This window comes from Ruditapes philippinarum, unplaced genomic scaffold, assembly GCF_026571515.1.
Source record: "Ruditapes philippinarum isolate M1 unplaced genomic scaffold, ASM2657151v2 ctg4268_1_1_1_1, whole genome shotgun sequence".
In the NCBI taxonomy this organism is placed as follows: Eukaryota; Metazoa; Mollusca; class Bivalvia; order Venerida; family Veneridae; genus Ruditapes; species Ruditapes philippinarum.
Genome location: NW_026853275.1, coordinates 145,059 through 164,645, shown reverse-complemented (window position 1 = coordinate 164,645; position 19,587 = coordinate 145,059). Strand labels below are relative to the sequence as shown.

General features: G+C 29.1%; 1 protein-coding gene across 3 annotated transcripts in view; it reads left to right on the top strand.

The window, feature by feature from the left end:
- The window catches only part of LOC132736353 (uncharacterized), a 36,105-nt gene that overhangs the window by 6,577 nt on the left and 9,941 nt on the right, over positions 1-19,587 (top strand). The window contains exon 1 of one of the 3 annotated variants that reach the window (XM_060723467.1): positions 5,915-6,049. The exons of 1 other annotated variant lie outside the window; for it this stretch is intronic. The gene's annotated coding sequence lies outside the window, so the exon portion shown is untranslated. Of the gene's footprint in view, positions 1-5,914; positions 6,050-19,261; positions 19,421-19,587 lie in introns of those variants that run through there. One more of the 3 variants, XM_060723464.1, reaches the window with a different exon arrangement.

Sequence of the window (19,587 nt, the reverse complement as noted above, 5' to 3'; positions counted from 1 at the left end):
TTTAACTAATTTAAGTTTGGAACAATTGAAAATGTTACTGAATAACCTGTAAGGTTTAGGACAGGTGAAACACTAGGATATGTTACAGATGAAACTGTCCAATTTAGGACATTTAAACTATCATTGTATGTTTCTGAAGAAACTATTCAGTTTGGGACATTTGAGACATAAGTTATGTTACTTGGCCTTATTTAACAACAATATTTATATTAATTTGTATAATTATAAACAGTTACATTTGCCCACATCTCAATGCATCAATTTAATGCATGATTAATGCATGTTCCAGACTGAGTAATAATAGTTTCCGTGTTAATGTCCTAACAGGAAGATTGTTTCCATAACAACCGTTAAACATAATATGTGTGAAGTATGATATTCATAAAGTTATTAGGTTCTGTACCATTTCTAATCTATATTTTTCATAATTACAATTTAATGATAAATGAATTGTCACAAATGTCATATATCATTGTTCGTCGGTTAAATGATTGTATATTCAACGTTCTATGATTTATTTAAACTATGATCACCACAATACATATATCGCAACATGCAAGTAACGCGATGTTGGAATTAAACATGAAAAGGCACACTAAAGTACTGTATTGTTTGGAAGAAGGGAAGTTTGCTTCCGTTTCGGCATTTAATTTACACGTACAAACGTTGCTACAAAATAGAGAAAAAAAAGAATCCCCAAAGAAAGTCCAAAACGGCAAAACTGAAAATGTTGTAGGCTTGGTTTGATTGAGCCTGTTCATGAACGGTACTGTCAAGTACAAAGTCGACAATAGCGAAGAATGTTTAAGCGCACAATCAATGTGTTTATTCTTTAAACTTTAGTATTTTAATGCTTATAAAACTGGTCATTTACCGTCAGACGGTTTGACCGTAATTGACACGTTTCGTAAACTATTTTTAATTGTAAATTGACACTTATCATTTAGGCATTGTCCTTGATAATTCAATATGTCTTCTTTTCTATGAAAGGAGCTTGATGCTTTATTATTAAGTCTTGATTTGTCTTTTATTCTAATGAATACAATGTGAATTGGTTGAAGATGTTAAATTATAATAACTACTTTAAGCTGTTTTTGTCTAGAACTGAGAACCAGAAGGGGCTTCATGGATATGTGATTGAAGTTGCTGACTTTAAATCACTTGCCCAGCACAATATTGAGTGGCTTTATCTTATTGAAAGGATATATTCTCGAAAGAATTTAAATGAAAATTATCTCTTTGTAAAGTTTGGGGTTTTTTTTCTGAACAAAGCAATCTGAAATACGAAAACCACAAATATGCTCTTTTAAACTACCACAACTAGACCTACTGTAAAATTTACTTTATAAAAGATTTTAGCTGTTAAACTCTTAAAGAATAACAATACTTTGACAAATATTTCATGTCAACTTTGACATGAAGCATGTAGCGTCAATGGACATTTTGAATATCAATAGAAATAAAATAAAGTAAAGAACTCTTGTAGAGACCATTGCAAAATTACATCCTAGGTGCCTAACCCCTTAGTCATAGTAACTTTTGGATATAATACAAATAGCAAAAGTGACGGTCACCCCGTAGATAGGGCAACTTTTAACCACATTTGGCATGATTAATAACGTCCACAGAAATCCACTGTTGCAATGTTACATATTAAATATCTTAGCTCTATCGCATGCAGTTACAGACGCTTCAGTTTCATTACAGACGAATAATGATAGAGATCATTCTTTTTTGTTCTTTTATTCCTTTATAAATATTACAATATCTATATGAACACATTATTTTCCTTATGTACAAAATAAATTTAGAAGAAGAAAAAACAAATAAAACATTACATAAAAGATTGTATGTACTCAATAGTTAATTTAAAATAGGAATATTGTGGCAGGTGAGACGCAAAGTCCAGACTGTAATAATCAGAAAGTCATTTACATTTATATCTAATTCATAAAACGTTTTACAAAATATAAGATAAAGCAATCATTGTATAGCTTACTAGTTCTTATAAAGAAGTATACAAGTTAAAATTATTCTTTGGTCTGGACCTCTACAGCTGTTAATTACCAAATGCTAATGAATGATAGTTTTGTAAATGCACAAAACCAATGGTTAATCAATATATATAAATTTAGTGACGTTTGTGCTGGACCCATCAGCGTGGTGTTACATGTATTAAATGCTTATTTCGTTACGCACCAATACCCAATCGTATGCCTTTCAATATCGCCGGTGCCTTTTTATTACGTTAAGGGAGTAACTTGCTGCACACATAAAAGTAAGTTAAGCTCATCGATTTGCAATAAGTGACTTGTTTCATTAGTTTTGCGTTGCTTCAAAATTGATAAGTGTTCTTCATTTTATGAACATTAATAAAAATGTACTTTTAGAATAAAAACATCTTAGAGAAATAAATTTGTCGACATAAATACATAAATCTATGACCAAATATATGTTATTGACCAAAAACAAATAAATAAATAAGAATAAACACTAAAAAAAAGGTAGCCTTTAATTTTATTTTGCCGTATCCTGTTTTGCAAACGTTGACTAATTTGAGATGGTGGAATGTACTGTTTTTATTCAAGGTTTAGCTCAGGTAGCTTATTTGAATGAACATCTCTATAATTTGTCAGTTCATTTATATGAATGATATAAAATCTATTTATGTAGCTACCCCAAAATGTTATTTAAATACTATGTGATATATATCATATGACAGAAATTTTATATATAAACCGCCCTTAACTTTTACGCTTTATAATTATAAAAAATGACTTGTGTCAGTCTTATAATGTAAAAACCATTCTTCATTAATGGGAACTTTTCAAAACATATACGATGTACGAGTATATCTACTAAAAAAAACAGAAATTGCACAAATGTACCACCTGATGTCTTTACTAGTCACTGAGTAGAATCAGTTTCCACCGGCTAGCAAAGGTTAAAAAAACATCGTAAGCAATGCTAAGACAATGACATTACTTGAGATCGGAGTAGAAATTATCAATGTCAAAGACAATGTTACAAATGCAACATAAAAAACAATGCGCTCATTTAATCATAATGACTCAACTTGTTTCCTATTATTTTTCCTGCTGCTCATGTGTCAACATTGAGTCATTTACATTTAGTTACTGTTGCAACAAAAGTAATTTTGCCATTTTCCATTAAGGAAATAAGCTTTAACGAATTAGTAAGAACTTAAAATTAAGATTATGTAAGAATGTGGACACTGAGAATCATTTAGATAATGTTTTAAGTTGATGATTACATTAAAACAGTTGTTAATTAATAGATAGATAATTAATTAATAAGTGACCAGGTGTTAACGAACATAATGAATATACTCATAGTCCATACGTGAAAACAATAAACGAACAAATAATAGAAATGGGGTACATGGGGTACATGTGCCAAGCATATATAAACCAAAAACTATTAATTTAAAATTTAATACGCAAACTATTATTTAGTTGTCAATTTCAATATGATTAAACTTTGAATAAACTTGTCTTGATAAAGGTCGTTTGAAGATACTCATTAAAACCTGGGACAAAACAATTTCTTTGGTCATAGTTTGAACATTAACTTGCAGTGCTGATAATGTGTGTATTATAACAAGCCTTGAGTAGTTCAAAAGACGCATTTCAAAAAATTAGTTTGACTTATATAATTTTTAAGGAGTTATATATTTTGTTATCCACTATTTTAAAAATCTGGAAACAAAATGATCCCTCGGAAGCATGAATGACAATAAAATTACTTGAAAATTGCAGACTTGTTTTGTTTGAGTATGTACATGAGGGATAATGAATAAGTGCAACATCCCTCACGCCCAATAGCATTGGCCTGAGCGGTACTCAGCGGTACTGAGCGGTACTCAATTCTAAACACTAAATAGTGCTCTCATCAATGATCCCGAAAAACCAAAAAAATATAACAACATTAAAGTTTAAGTTCAAATCAGTATAATGTATATAACATTGGCCATATAGAATTGTTGTGCGATAATTTAAAACATATATAGCGTTCATTGCATGTCACCTTTCCGTGTTGATCTTTGTTTTCATATTCTATAATATTGACCATTTCTGCTACGTCTGAGAATATCACGTTTCTTATGAATATGCACTCTTAAAGAAGTTGTTTTTTCCTCTAGAGAATAAAACATGAATATTTCATTTCACATTTCATCAATTCTTGCCTTTATATTGAAATTTTATATTTAGTAGCGAAGGAAAAGATAAAAATAAAAATCGAAGCTCGTTTTGAATGCAAATGACTTAATATATGATTGAATTATGAAACGATATCCCTCGTTCTTTGAATGGTAAATATGTGTATCTGTTGAACAGCTACAACTGATTGAAGTTACAACAAACACATTCAAATTCTTGGAATCGTTGAAAGTTATCAAAATATGTTTGACTTATACTGATACTGACAATAAGACATATTGCTCAAACTTTAAGACAGATATTCTTTTGCAAGTTTACATTAATAACGGACATATATGCATTAGGCTGTCGCAAACATTAAAATTCAAACATAATGCCGATTATAAAAGGAATTTGAATGTAATATTCATGTTTAATGTGTGATTATTTCACAATGTACGAATTAAAAAATTCTGGCCATTATAAGCATTTAGGCATTATTTCAAAATTTGTAAAACTGGCTGTTTTAATTTGTACCTGAGAGAAAATACATCCAAATTAAAAAAAAATTATAAGGTTTATTTTAATTCCTGATAATTACCTATATTAAAGACTCAAGTAAGCTCCTGTCCGGAAGGTCCAAAGTAAAAGACTGGAACATTTCGAAAGTTTCCAATTGTCAAAGCGTTTCGGAGTAACATACGGGTATATAAAATTCAATTCAATCGATCGAATCCCTTGTTTGTTCAACACTTTGATTAATCAACTATATTTCGGGTATGAGTGTTATATATTGTCAATTGATGCATGGGTGCACTTTTAATAGTTCGTAGTTGAGTGACACTACTCCATAGTAATTGCTGTTATATTTATCTTTGATAACCGTTTTGTCTTGTATGAATGTTTCATATCGTGAATTAATGCATTGGTACATTAAATGAATTATAATTGTGTGACACTGTACCGCAGTAATTATTGTTATTTTATGTGTTTATTTGCATTTTATCCAGCCGCAGTAATAGCATTTAACTACTGCAACTATATAGGCCCTTATAGACAATCACTGATAAATGCAGTTGGTGACATTGTAAAATAGAGAATGATAAATTTGTGTCTGTGTCTGCTTATTTGACGAACAAGTATAGGAAGGTTGCAGATACTTGTAAACCAGGCGTAACATAACAGAAAACATTCATTGTATCGAAATTTATTTTCCCGAAACATAATTCTGTTTGGCAAATATGCAGGTTCAAATTAAGACAGGTTACAGATATGCATTTTGAAGCCAACCTTAATATATCTTTTTTCCCTCCAGTGAACCATGCCAGTTTTGGAAGGGTAAGTTGATAACAGAAAAGTTTATATCTAAATTGCTTTTATTATTTTATTGAACATGATAATTATGTTATTTGAAGTTCATGAATTTCAAAGTTATGCAATTATGAATGTTCATTTGGTCAAAGTTTTGAAAATATTATTCAAGATACAATCTAGATGGGTTTTTTTTTATTTTCAGTGCAAAAATATATTACAAAATTAATAAAGAGATTCTCATTGGCAGATTTCACATTTTTTAGAAGCAAAACAAACTTTTGTTATAAAAATAATTCAGGCATCACTGACTTTAGTGGGTAGGTAGAGGGAGGGAAACCCAGCAATACTTTTATTTGGACTTTACAGTATAAATCCAATACAAGTATAAAAACCAATGATGTTAGTCCTCCAATATTATTGGCTGAACTTTGAAATATCCTTGTTCGTCATAAAATTACCATGTGACACGGATCGGCTTTTGTGTCGACGATTTAAATAAATCAGAAATCTCTTAAACACGAAGCATATTCAAGCAGTAAATTCTTGTTAACTTCACTGATATTTTTAAAACGCAGGTAAGTTTTTTAATGTTATTCCTAAATTATATTTATATATCTATATAAAACATTTTAGAAAAAATATATAATAATATTTTCTTAACAAAATTAGACGAAAGGACCCTTTTAAAGAAAACTAAGTCGTTTATTAAATTATTTATACAGTGATGCATGTATCTAAACGACTTTATTTGGTAATAATAAAAATAATAACACATTTTTTTAAACTGGTATATGTCGTTAAAACGTCTTACATTATGTTACATAATATGTGTAAATACTTGGAAAACTCGCTAGAGTTTAAGCTGTTAAATATATGTATTTATTTATTTTATACGAATATATTAATATCACCCACAACATATCACTCACAGTGTTTTGTAATATAACTATGCCGAACTATTTTTGGCATATATTTTAATTTCTATTATTCCGTGTTTGTAAATTTTGGGTGTTTGTTCTATTTTTTTATGTTGTATATGTACATGTTAATTTACAATTAAGTTAATCGGTGCCTTTTGTACTACATGGTTAAATGTTATTAAAATATCATAATAATGACTACATTTTGTTTTGTTTTGCGTGACCGTTGCACGTCAAACGTCATCTTTCTTACGAATGTCTTTTTCCGTGCTACAACAAATACATTCGATATAATATTTTTCTGGTAATTACACTCAGAATGATATGTCGTAACAATCCGATACTTACCTTGAACTTTTTGATAATTTTGATGAAATTACAACATTAAATACGATGATAAAAACGAGATAAAGATAACAGTTATTCACAAACAGCAAACATACGGTTCATATTGTTGTTGTTGGTTAAGGAATAAATAATTCGGTTCACAGTTACTTGTTAGAGTTCGCTCTGCCATTAAACATTTATTAAACAAACTTTGGCTACAGAATTTTATGACAATGATATTATATATCATCATATACTGTACATTAGGCTAAAGATTTTTTAAACTAGGGTTAATTCAAAACAAAAGTTAAAAGTGAAATTAAATATGTACTGCATGTCTACAATCTTCATTTCATTTAAAACAAAAAGTAGTATAAATATAAAAATGATATAAATGATTATATTGCAAATAAAGGAGAGGATGGAAATGACGTTATAATGACAAATGAACCATTTCAAAGTAAATAAATATAAGGATGTCAAATAAAACATTAGCACAAATTGTTATTTGATGCATTACAAACATATTTTATTATTGATAATTGTATTTTATTCTTATGTGCATGTAAGAATAGGCAAATGAATTTTGTATTTAGATATACGAATACTTATTTGTTGAACACCATTAAGCCTCCTTGCATATATTTTTTACTGACGTTCGGTCAGTAACTTCGCCAGGGGCTGTGCTAGTGTGCAATGTCACAAATGTCAACCTCAGTTAGACACTATATCATGCTCCTGATATAGATGTGTAGTTTTAATTGCAATGTCGTTAATAAAGTCATATGTCGGAAATAAGCATTTCTTTGATTTTACTTACCAGGGGCTTTATCTTTGTCATAGATTGCTAAATTGATAAATAACTTGGCAGATATATCAACCTTCATACATTGTGTGAAAAGAAAAGCAACAAGTGAAGTTCAAAGGGCAAGGTCATGTTACTGTTGAAGGTTCGGCATTCTAAAGAACATGCATATACATATCTAAAAGCTATTAGAAGCAGATTATAACACATTTGTTAAAGTAATGGAAGAATGCTTGTATCATTTCTAAGAATATACCAAACGACTTAAGCTTTTTCAGCTGAGGTGGTGGGTTCGAATCTCAAGTAGGGTTATTGTTTTCCATTTTTATAAATTTCTAATACTATTTATCTATTATCTCATACCGTTTTTGAGAAATAAAAGGAAAAGATTTTTCTGAAAGAATGTTATAACAGATTGATACTGGCCTTGTCATTGTTTCAGAATAGTGTCGATAAGTCAAACACGTATGGTAATCTTTGTTTTAATGTTAAATACAGGTTTTCTTTAAGGAATGAAACTCAGCTATTCTCTCAATTTTTCATTTCGTAACAGTCCAACTATAATCTCAGTCTCTTAAATTCTAAAAGTCCTAAAGTGCCATTTAGGGGCTCGTTAAGGATATTGTAATACATGTATTATGACTGTTACAAAATCAAATTAACATATTTATTGCTTAAAAATCTATAACATCCGATTTTAGCCAAAAACATCTTATTAATATTTCTTTTTCGGTGTCATGAAACCAAACAAACAAAAGCAATACCATATTACATTTTACATGAGTTTTAGAATTAAATGTCGAAAAACATCTTATTATTATTAAATAAAATGTAAATGACCAACTTTTTTTAAATTTTGTATAGGCCATTTTCATCGACATCATTAATGAAGAAACCTTGAAACCTCGATTAAATTTTTCAGATAGTAAGTTTGTTTACCATTCTATGTGTTTTCAGTTGTTTGAACAGTGATTGTAGTTGAATTAATAGATTAAATATCTTACAAATCAAAGGAATTCTCCTTTACCTCCCAAATGAAGAAGTAAAATAAATAATACTCAGCTTAGACTCGTAAAAGTTGTTTGTTTTATAATATTTTCATGATTCCAAGGACGTCATTCATTTATCATGTCTTTTTATGTTTATAGGAAGTCAATTGCTGACCGTATCTTGCGTTTAACATCATACAAATGAAAAGGAAATATTAGGAAAATCCTTAATGCATATTCATGAGTCTATGACAATAACGTTTAGATCTTGTTGATTGGCAATACATAAGGACATACAGAATTTAAATGAGAATCTAATTGTAACGGAATGGTACACCACAAATTACCTAATCACAAAAACAGACACATAATTAACTCACTTGGATATAGGGAAATTTAAATGATATATTCATGCATTGATATCCGTTACAATGTTGGTTATATGTAAAAGTATATGAATTATTAGTTATTTATAATTCGTTATAAATTATATAAATTATAAGTAGAAAATTAATATAATGTCCCCTATCTTTTGTGTTTTTATTAACCGGGTTAATTTTGTATCGTGCATTCGTACTTGTCTGTATATCATTCCTAGACTGTCCAGTAAAAACGCGTTAACGACATTTAAACAGAGTAAGTTTCTTTTACTAATAAGTTTTTACAAGACATTAAGACAGCACGTTGTGCTTTTGCAATCGTTAAATTGAAAGGAAATGCATTATAACTTACTTAATCTTAAGTGGCATTATGCCCATTTTCCGCTTATTTATTTATTGGTAATAATTGTCATAATATTGACTTTTATAATAATGTTTGACCACAATTTTATAACGCAGAATATTTGGATACAAATCTTTAATTTCCAGTTTGTTTGTTTGTTACATATGACTTCAATTTTATTTCTAAGAAAAGTCAGTTATTTGTTTTACTCCACAAACAAAATATTTTGATATTTATCTAAAGTCTACCTGTAAAGGACGGTTTGATTGCACTGCTTAAATAGCTTTTTCTGGAAGAAATCCAAATCACAAAGAAGGCAAAACAAATACGTAGAGATCAGATCTACATGTAAGAAATAAGTAGACTGTTGTCAGATTATAGTTTAATGTAAGTTTTCATTATTGTAATAGACGACACGGGATGTATTTCCTTGATAAATTAGAGATATAAACGATTATAAATGCATAAGCTGTGATAACTAAAAATATAATTAAGTACCTACAACCCCATTTAATCAGATTTATGAATATTATTCTGAATTTATTTCTTAAATTTCGTTCTTGTCTGTTTGTTAGTGTTTTCATATCAATAAAAAACATAAATACATTGTTAATGTTTTATTTACAAGATTAATCTATTGAAACTTACTTCTTTAATGTGACAGACACAATGTTTAGTCTCTCTTTCTCAAGTATTCGATACCATTTATCGATAAACTTCAATTCCTTAGATCGTATTAACTGACGACACTCAAATATAAAATCGTTGGAAATTTTCACCTTTTTATTCATTGATTATATTTTCCCATATTGGCAAACTTTTATGTAATTGTGATTAAATACATAACAATAGCACCAAGGACATGTCATAGAATAAATACATAACAATAGCACCAAGAAAATGTCATAGAATAAGTTTTAGAATGTTTTGTGATGTTTTAAAAAAAATATTGCCATGAAAATGTAGGAAAAATCTTGCATTGGTAATTGTAATTTGCCATTGCAAAATGCCGAAAAATTTAAATGCAAAATTTAAATGCATTTTTACAAAAAAAGTATTAAAGATAGAAAACAAAACATATTAACTTTTAAACCTTTTAGTAAATATGACAATTTAAGATAGTTTTCATTTTTTAAAGCGCTTAAAAATAGATTTGAATTTGCAAAAAACTGGCGCGGCAAAAAGAAGTCGGCAGCTATTCTTTAATGATGTCAATTGGATCATTCAATACAGTAAACTGAAAAACATATGCCGAGAAAACAAGTATCTCTCAATCCTGCTTGACATTTTTTGTTCTGTCATCATGTAAGACAATGACTGCAGTCATGTTTATAAATAACAACGTTCTGAAAAGAATAGGAAAACAAAAAGGTATTAAAGATGGATACATGTAACAGGGGCGTTTTTCTGTCTTGAGTCACGTAATTTTTGAGCATTATTAAAAACTATTTAAATCAGGTTGGTTAGTGCATGATAGAAGGTCTGAATAACCATGAAAAACTATGTGGACAGTCTTTATTTTTCTATGTGACAACATACCATGAATTTTTTGTTTTTGTTTTTTTTTGTTTTGGGTTTTACGTTACATCGACACAGTATAGGTCATATCGCGACGTTCCAGCTTTACTGGTGGAGGAAGACCTCAGGTGCCCTTCCGTGCATTATTTCTATAGCTAGCTAGATAGCTTCCTCACATGAAAGAATCCAAAGTCCCTGTCGGGATTCGAACCCACAGCGGTGAGGGGAAAGTGAACGACCTTAACCACTCGGCCACGGACACCATGAAATAATTATTTATGAATGTTGTTTGTAATATTTCTTCTCTATTATATATACTAGTAGAAAATAAATTCTCAAGTTCTTCACGAACAAAATATTATTAATTATCGCATAATTGTTCGAACTAAATCACAAAGAGTTCAATCACAATTTTGAACAGAAATGTTTTATAAGAATATAAAAAAGATAAAAAAATAAAACGATTTTCTTATTTTTATCATTTTTTTTAAATATTTATGGAAAAGGTATACCAATTCAATTTAACTGTTTCAACATAAAAACAATGTTATTCTTATAGCTTTTGGCCTTTAAGTCTTTAAAACAAATTAAATTCGGCATATCATGCTTATGTCTAAGTTTGAGTCGTGTATATTGTATTATTGAAGTAAGTGACATTTCGTTTACTAAATCACCATATATTATTATTAAATCTATTTATTAAATAATTATTAATAAATAAATTTATGAAATTAAATTGATGCTTATTTATTTCACTGTCAAGTTGTCCTCAAATGCCTGTAAATAAAAACAAAATAACTATAACAATGGTCATTTACAAAAAAAATGATCATATAACATGTTAGGATACAATAAAACAACTGCCTAAAATATAAAAAGTGTCTCAATCTTTATGTCAATTGAACGTAAATGATTAATTGCAAAGGATATTTATAGAATTATCTTTAACTCAAGTGATTTATTCATTTTAAACATGAAATAGACATAAATTTTGTAATTGAAAACAATTATGATGGCAAGGTGTTAACTTCTTTTTGACTTTCACCAGTACACTATCAATTTACACTTAGATGGGCATAATACCACTTTGAATTTACAAGGTGAGAGAGCATTGTAGAGTTACACTGTTGTGAGGCAAGTGACTAGACAGAGATTTGCGCATTTTTTTCAAAAATTTAAACTTAAGTTAAGTTGCAAGCTTAATGTTTTCTAAACAGTACCGATGTGCTCAATCGGAAAGCATTATTAATTTTCCACGTTAAAACGTCATTAAGTTTGGTTAAGTTTATTTAAGTTGTGTGAAAATAAGCTTTTTAACAAGTAATGAACTTTCAAATTCTTTGGAAATTTGTCTTCCCTATTGCAAGTAAAACGCTTGGATTTCGCCATTGCTTTAAATAATCTTACTACAATTCACATTCTAGATCCTAGATAAATTTGGCAAATGAACGTAATGCCAATTATTTATGAAATGTACTTGTGACATCTTCAGAGAAGCCTGTTGTAAATGATTATCATGTTTGATAAAACGGCAATCGTGCCAACATGTTTGTCCTTCCTTTTACACGACTTGTTTTTGCGTCCACATTCAAAATTCATATTCATTTGTCTTTTCAACTTAATGAAAACATTGTATATTTTTTATCTTTGAAAAAATTGGATATATTGTAACATTCGTCCACATTTCAGTACGTTCGTTAAGTTTAACTAAGTTTAATGATATAACAGTAGACAGGAAGATTGTTTGTCTCAGTTAAACAAGCTTTGTGTAAGATATTATATTTAGAAATTTATAAAGTTTTTGTTATTTTCAGTCATTTTCGTCATGAATTATATCATTAATGATTGTTATTTATCCTCACATGCTCCTTGTTTGTCGTCAGACGTTTGCATTGTTTATGTTTTCTGATTGATTCAAGCGCATATAAACTCTGAACATTAAAATATCTGAAGACGCGTGATTACGCGATGTTATTCCTTTAACCAAACATTTGAAGCCCCGTTCGAAAACATTGAGCTTATCCAATACATTTTAGGTGTATTTCTGCTCATGTGTAAACGCTTGTCATTTATCATTTGAGTTACTGTTTGACAGTTATGATACCAATCTTGTATGTGATAAGTATAATAATTCCTATAAATATTTCTAGTTATAGTTAACTTTATATTTGTGCAGTTCTTATTTACGCATTAACCATATTTCACAATATTAAATAGTATTAGTTAAATAAACTTCTTCTGCTGTGAACTTTATTTCGTTGAAAATTGGAATTTTATATGCACACAATGTGGTTTGTGTTGTAGAGTTTATGTTTATAAGCCTTATCCAGAGAGCAATTTGTGAAGCATTATTGTTTACGAAAACACAACATTTCCTGGTATAAATACAGTTTAGTTTGACTATCCAATATTTTAATCAGATGGATGAGCAGTTTTATTTTCTCCAACTACTGTTTCAATGTCATTTGGATACCAAGCAACTGATATTATTCTCAGTACTGTTTATATGATTCATTTGCACGATGCTGTTGTGTATTCGTTTGAATATACAAGTAAAAGACCTCTATAAATGTCAGCGCATGCCTTGGGTTTCATTTATTTCACTGTACAATCTTTAATCAATGTCATTAAAGAATAATAACACACGATGAAGTTTTCATTCATTGTTTAGATATAAATAATTATGTGATTTTTACCCTTTTATTCCCATCTCAGGAATTGAACCCATCATTTAAAGTAGTCATCAAAGTTGGATGATATTAGTCTCTGAGGAAATGATGGATGACCTTCATTCCTATGAACATGACGCTTTTGAAAGTTAAATAAATCAATAATGTATGGGTATTTACTAGTTGTAAATATCCCCAATACAATAATTATTCTAATACACCATCGCATGAATGTTTTGATTCATTTGTATTTTCCTTAGGGCACACTTTTTAAGTACACTGTTCACATTTCCTTCATTATAGCGTACTAGTTGTTCGAAACTGCTAGTATAATATATTCTCTATTAATCTGCTGTTCAGTGTACATTTTTGTTAAAATTAAAGTGTCATAATTCCATTTCAATGTGTGTATAACATCGTAAGCCATTTGTTTATCACTTTGTTGTAAATCGAGTAAATTATATTGACAATTTTACTTGACTCTTAGACTGTCTGTAGTAATTCTAGAGGATTTGATCGTTTTTAAGACGACATTTAAAGGTTTGGTCAATTTTTATGCAAGTATTATAACAGTGAAATAGGGGAGGCTAGTAACTTGAGATGTAAATAAATATAATTAGATACAATAGAATGAAACTTAAGATGACGTTACGGAAGCTGTTTTTTTTTTCATATTTTTTTTACTTAAATGTCATAGTGTAAAATATTATTCATCATATATTGATCATATAAGAAGTTCTTTAGTGTGGGACACTTGAAACATCATCGTGTTACTGACGTTGTTTTTTCTGTAGATATTTAAACATTACTAAATCATAACAGAAAATGTCCAGAATGAGACGTTTGAAACATTTTTATGTCACTGCAAAACACCGATTTTTACACATTGAAAACATTTTTGTGCCACTGATAAAAGTTAACTTAAACATTAAATATGTTAGTAAAGAAATAATTCAGGGAGTGCGGGATATTTTAAATATTACATATTTACTAAGAAAGCTGTTCAATTTGGGACTTTTGAAGCAATTATGAAAAAACTTAACACGAAGTAATTATGGTCTGTGTAAATAAAAAAACTTATCAGATGAGGACATATGAAACATCTTAATTTGACTGAAAAGAAAAGATTTTTAGTCCGGGACATTTGAACAATTTACAATATTTTATCTTAGACATTAGAAACATCTCTATGTGATTGATAACACTTTTTAGTCTTTAACATTTAAAACAGTTCTATAATACGTCAGAATCTATTCAGCCTGTGGCAATAAAATATAGTAAAACAAAATCCCTTAAGAAAGCCCAACACGACAGCATTGAAAATGTTGCAGGCTCGGTTTTATTGAAATTGATTGGGTACTGGAAAATGCAAGTTACCGTCAACGCCCCCTAGCACCGGCTTAAAAACAAGAAGAAACTATTCAGTTTGGGACATTTGAGACATAAGTCTATGTTAATTGGCCTTATTTAATTATAAAACAATATCTATATTAATTTGTATAATTATAAACAGTTACATGTGCCCACATCTCAATGCATCAATTAAATGCATGTTCTAGACTGAGTAATAATAGTTTCCGTGTTAATGTCCTATTACACAAAGCTTGACAGAAAGATTGTTTCCATAACAACCGTTAAACACACTATGTGTCAAGTATGATATCTATAAAGCAATTAGGTTCTGTACCATTTTGAATCTATACTTTTCATAATTATAATGATATGAATAAATGAATTATCACAAATGTCCTATATCATTGTTCGTCAGTTAAATGTTTGAATATTCAATGTTTTATGATTTATTTACTATTATCACCAAATACATATATCGCAACATGTGTAGTTACGCGATGTTGGAATTAAAAACAAAACAAAAACCACACTCAGTACTGCATTGTTTGGAAGAAGGGACGTTTGTTTCCATTTGGCATTTCATTTATATGTACAAACGTTGCTACAAAGTCGACAATTGCAAAAAAGTTAAAGCGCACAGTCAATGCGTTGATTCTTTAAATTTAAATTTTCTTTTGCTTATAAAACTGGTCATTTACTGGATGACGGTGTGACCGTAATTTAAACGTTTTTTAAACTATTTAATTGTAAATTGACACTGTTCATTTAGGCATTGTTCTTGATTATTCACTATGTGTTCGTTTTGATGAAATGGGCCTAATGCTTTATTTTAAGTCTTGATATGTGCTTTATTTAATATGAGTACAATGTAAATCTGGTGAAGATGTTACATTATTTTAAGTACTTTAAGCTGTTTTTGTCTAAAATTGAATAGCAGAACGGGCTTCATCGATCAGTGATTGAAGTTGCTGACTTCAAATCACTTTCAAAGCCCAAAATTGAGTGACTTGGAAAGGGTTTAAATGAAAAATTATCTCTTTGTAAAGTTTGTTTTTTTTCTGATCAAAACAGTCTAAAATAAGAAATGCAAAAAGCTGCTCTTTTAAACGACCACAATTAGGTCTACTGTAAAATTTGCTTCATTAAAGATTGCAGCAGAAAAGCTTTATTATGACAAATAGTTCATGTCATCTTTGACATTGAGCATGTAGCATCAATTGACATTTTGAATATCAATAAAAATGAAATAGCTCAAACGCTGTTTCTCCGCTTTTATTCTTTATTTGTAATTATGAATATTTATTTTTTTCTGAAGAATTTCTAAATATTTAGATATTTTTTTCTATTTGTTGATAAATTTTGAGAAATAATACTACTTTCTGAAATGTTAAATTCATCCAAAGAAGCTCAAAAGATTTACATATTTGGTTAAATGCACACATCTATGTCGCAACGAGAACTTTGGAGTGTTAACATTTTTGACCCAAAGAACTTTTGTAAAGTATTAAATTGTAGGCAAAACTCTATCCTAGTTGCCTTACCTCTAGGCCTTATAATTGTTTGGATATAATATCATTTTCTCATGGACAAGGCAATTTTTAACCACATTAGCATAATTTATAAAGTTTTCAGACATCCTCTTATCAAATATCAAGGCTTTTTTATTTACTTGGAAAACATAATGTTGCTTTTCGTGGAATGACACTAACGTATCAGTTTGAATATTCAATGATGACCGCCATCTGCGGATGTTTCAAAGTTTAAAATTCTACCAATTATTGTTAAATGTTGAATTCTGATTATTAATAAGCCGGCTTTAGGCGGCTAGCTGGCGATTTCAAGTACCGTCCATGTTCAGGCTCAATCAAACAGTTTCAAGTTTGTCTTTTATGCGTTCTAGAGGGATTTCTTTTTGTATTTTATCGCATGTCATTCCAGACGCTTCAGTTTCATATAGACGGATACACATTCGAAGTCTATTTTTGATTACAATATTTAATTCAATCACAGTCATACTGTATGCCGGTAACAATTGAAAAATCAAAATCTAAAAGCATTATTCTTTTAAGTAGCAAATAAGAAAAAAACGAACAGATTTTCATAGACCAGACCGTATTTACATGTTTTAATAGGTCATATATATTATTTTAATTTATAAAAGTTTTTCAAAATATAACATATTGACATCAAGTGTGCAGTTACGTTATTAGAAAGAAATATTAAAGTAAGAAACCAAGCGTTTATTTCTCTTTGGTTTGGACCTCTGAAACTGATTATTGCCATACGTATGTTTGATAAAAATAGTTCTAAATAGGTCTGTTAGTGCACGACACAATTTGTTGGTCAATATACACTGATTATGTGATATCTATGCTGAACCTATGTACGAGGTGTTACAAGGCTTGAGTAGTTAACAAGGCGGGTTTCATAATTTAGTTTGGCTTATTTACTTTTAATTTGTATTTTGTTTGTGACACGAGTTTAAGTTCAAATCAGTTTAATGTATATAATATTGGCCATATAGAATATTATGTATGTGTTTGTTGTGTGATGATTTAAAACATATATAGCGTTCATTGCATGCCACCTTTCCATGTTGATATTTCTTTTCATATTCTATATCGACCATTCACTGCTACGTTTCACGTTTCTTATGAATTTGCACTCTTAAAGAAGTTGCTTCTTCCTCTAGAGAATAAAACATGAATATTCTATTTCACATTTCATCATTTCTAGGCGTTTTATTGAAATTTCATATTTATTAGCGAAGGAAAAGATAAAAATAAAAATCGAAGCTCGATTTGAATGCAAATGACTTTAAATATGATTGAAATATGAAAGGATCCTTTCGCTTTTTGAATGGTAAACACGTGCATCTGTTTAACAAATGTAACAGCAGACACAATCAAATATTTGGAATCGTTGAAATTTATTAAAATTTGTGTGACTGATGTACCAAAGAAAATGTACTGTTGCAAGTTTACATTTATAACGGACATGTATATACAATGGGTCGACATTCAAAGATCGTGACGATTTCAAAATGAAACAAGTACATCAATTTTAAATTTGATATTCATTATAAATGTGTCTTTATTACACAATGTACGGATTGAAAGATTGCACACCATTATAAAAATTTCAACATTATTTCAAAATGTATATAACGAACAGTTTTAAAGCTTATACGAGCGAAAAAAAAACATCCAAAATTGTTTAAATAGGTCATATATATTTATTTTTAATTTATAAAAGTTTTTCAAAATATAACATATTGACATCAAAGTGTGCAGTTACGTTATTAGAAAGAAATATTAAAGTAAGAAACCAAGCGTTTATTTCTCTTTGGTTTGGACCTCTGAAACTGATTATTGCCATACGTATGTTTGATAAAAATAGTTCTAAAATAGGTCTGTTAGTGCACGACACAATTTGTTGGTCAATATACACTGATTATGTGATATCTATGCTGAACCTATGTACGAGGTGTTACAAGGCTTGAGTAGTTAACAAGGCGGGTTTCATAATTTAGTTTGGCTTATTTACTTTTAATTTGTATTTTGTTTGTGACACGAGTTTAAGTTCAAATCAGTTTAATGTATATAATATTGGCCATATAGAATATTATGTATGTGTTTGTTGTGTGATGATTTAAAACATATATAGCGTTCATTGCATGCCACCTTTCCATGTTGATATTTCTTTTCATATTCTATATCGACAATTCACTGTTACGTTTCACGTTTCTTATGAATATGAACTCTTAAAGAAGTTGCTTCTTCCTCTAGAGAATAAAACATGAATATTCTATTTCACTTTCATCAATTGTAGGCGTTTTATTAAAATTTTATATTTATTAGCGAAGGAAAAGATAAAATAAAAATCGAAGCTCGCTTTGAATGCAAATGACTTAAGATATGATTGAATTATTAAAGGATCCTCTCCTTTTTGAATGGTAAACACGTGCATCTGTTTAACAGATGTAACACCAGACACATTCAAATATTTGGAATCGTTGAAATTAATTAAAATTTGTGTGACTGATATACCAAAGAGAGATATACTGTTGCAAACTAACATTAATAACGGACATGTATATACAATGGGTTGGGTAAGTTGATAAAAAAATTATTTTAATTGCTTTTATTATTTTATTGAACATATTATGGTATTTGAAGATATTGTATATACAATTCCAAGAAATGTTATTGTAAATGCTGTTCATGTGGTCAAAGTCTTGAAACAATTTTTCAAGATACACTATTGTTTGTAAATTTTCAGTGCAAAATCAATGAAGAGATTCTCTTTGGCAGATTTCAGTTTTCAGAAACAAAATCAAACTTTTGTTATAAAAATAATTCAGGCAGCACTGACTTTAGTGGGCAGGTAGAGGGAGAGGAAACAAACAATACTTATTTTATGCCTAACAGTATAAATCCAATAAAAGTATGATAATCAATGATGCAAGTCCTCCAATATTTATTGGCTGGACTATGAAATATCCTTATTCATCATAAAATTACCATGTGACACGCATCGGCTTTTATGTCGACGATTTAAATAAATCAGAAATCTCTTAAACGTGAAGCGTATTCAAAGGCAGTAAAAGCTTGTTAACTGTACTGATATTTTAAAAACACAGGTTAGTTATCTGAATATTATTCTTAATTTGTATTTATATATCTATAGATGTAAAACATTTTAGAAAAAATTATATTACAAATGTATATGTTTTAATAACATTATACGAAAGGAACATTTTAAGTAGATAAACTAGGATAGCACCGTAAAGTAAACAAAGTTTTATAC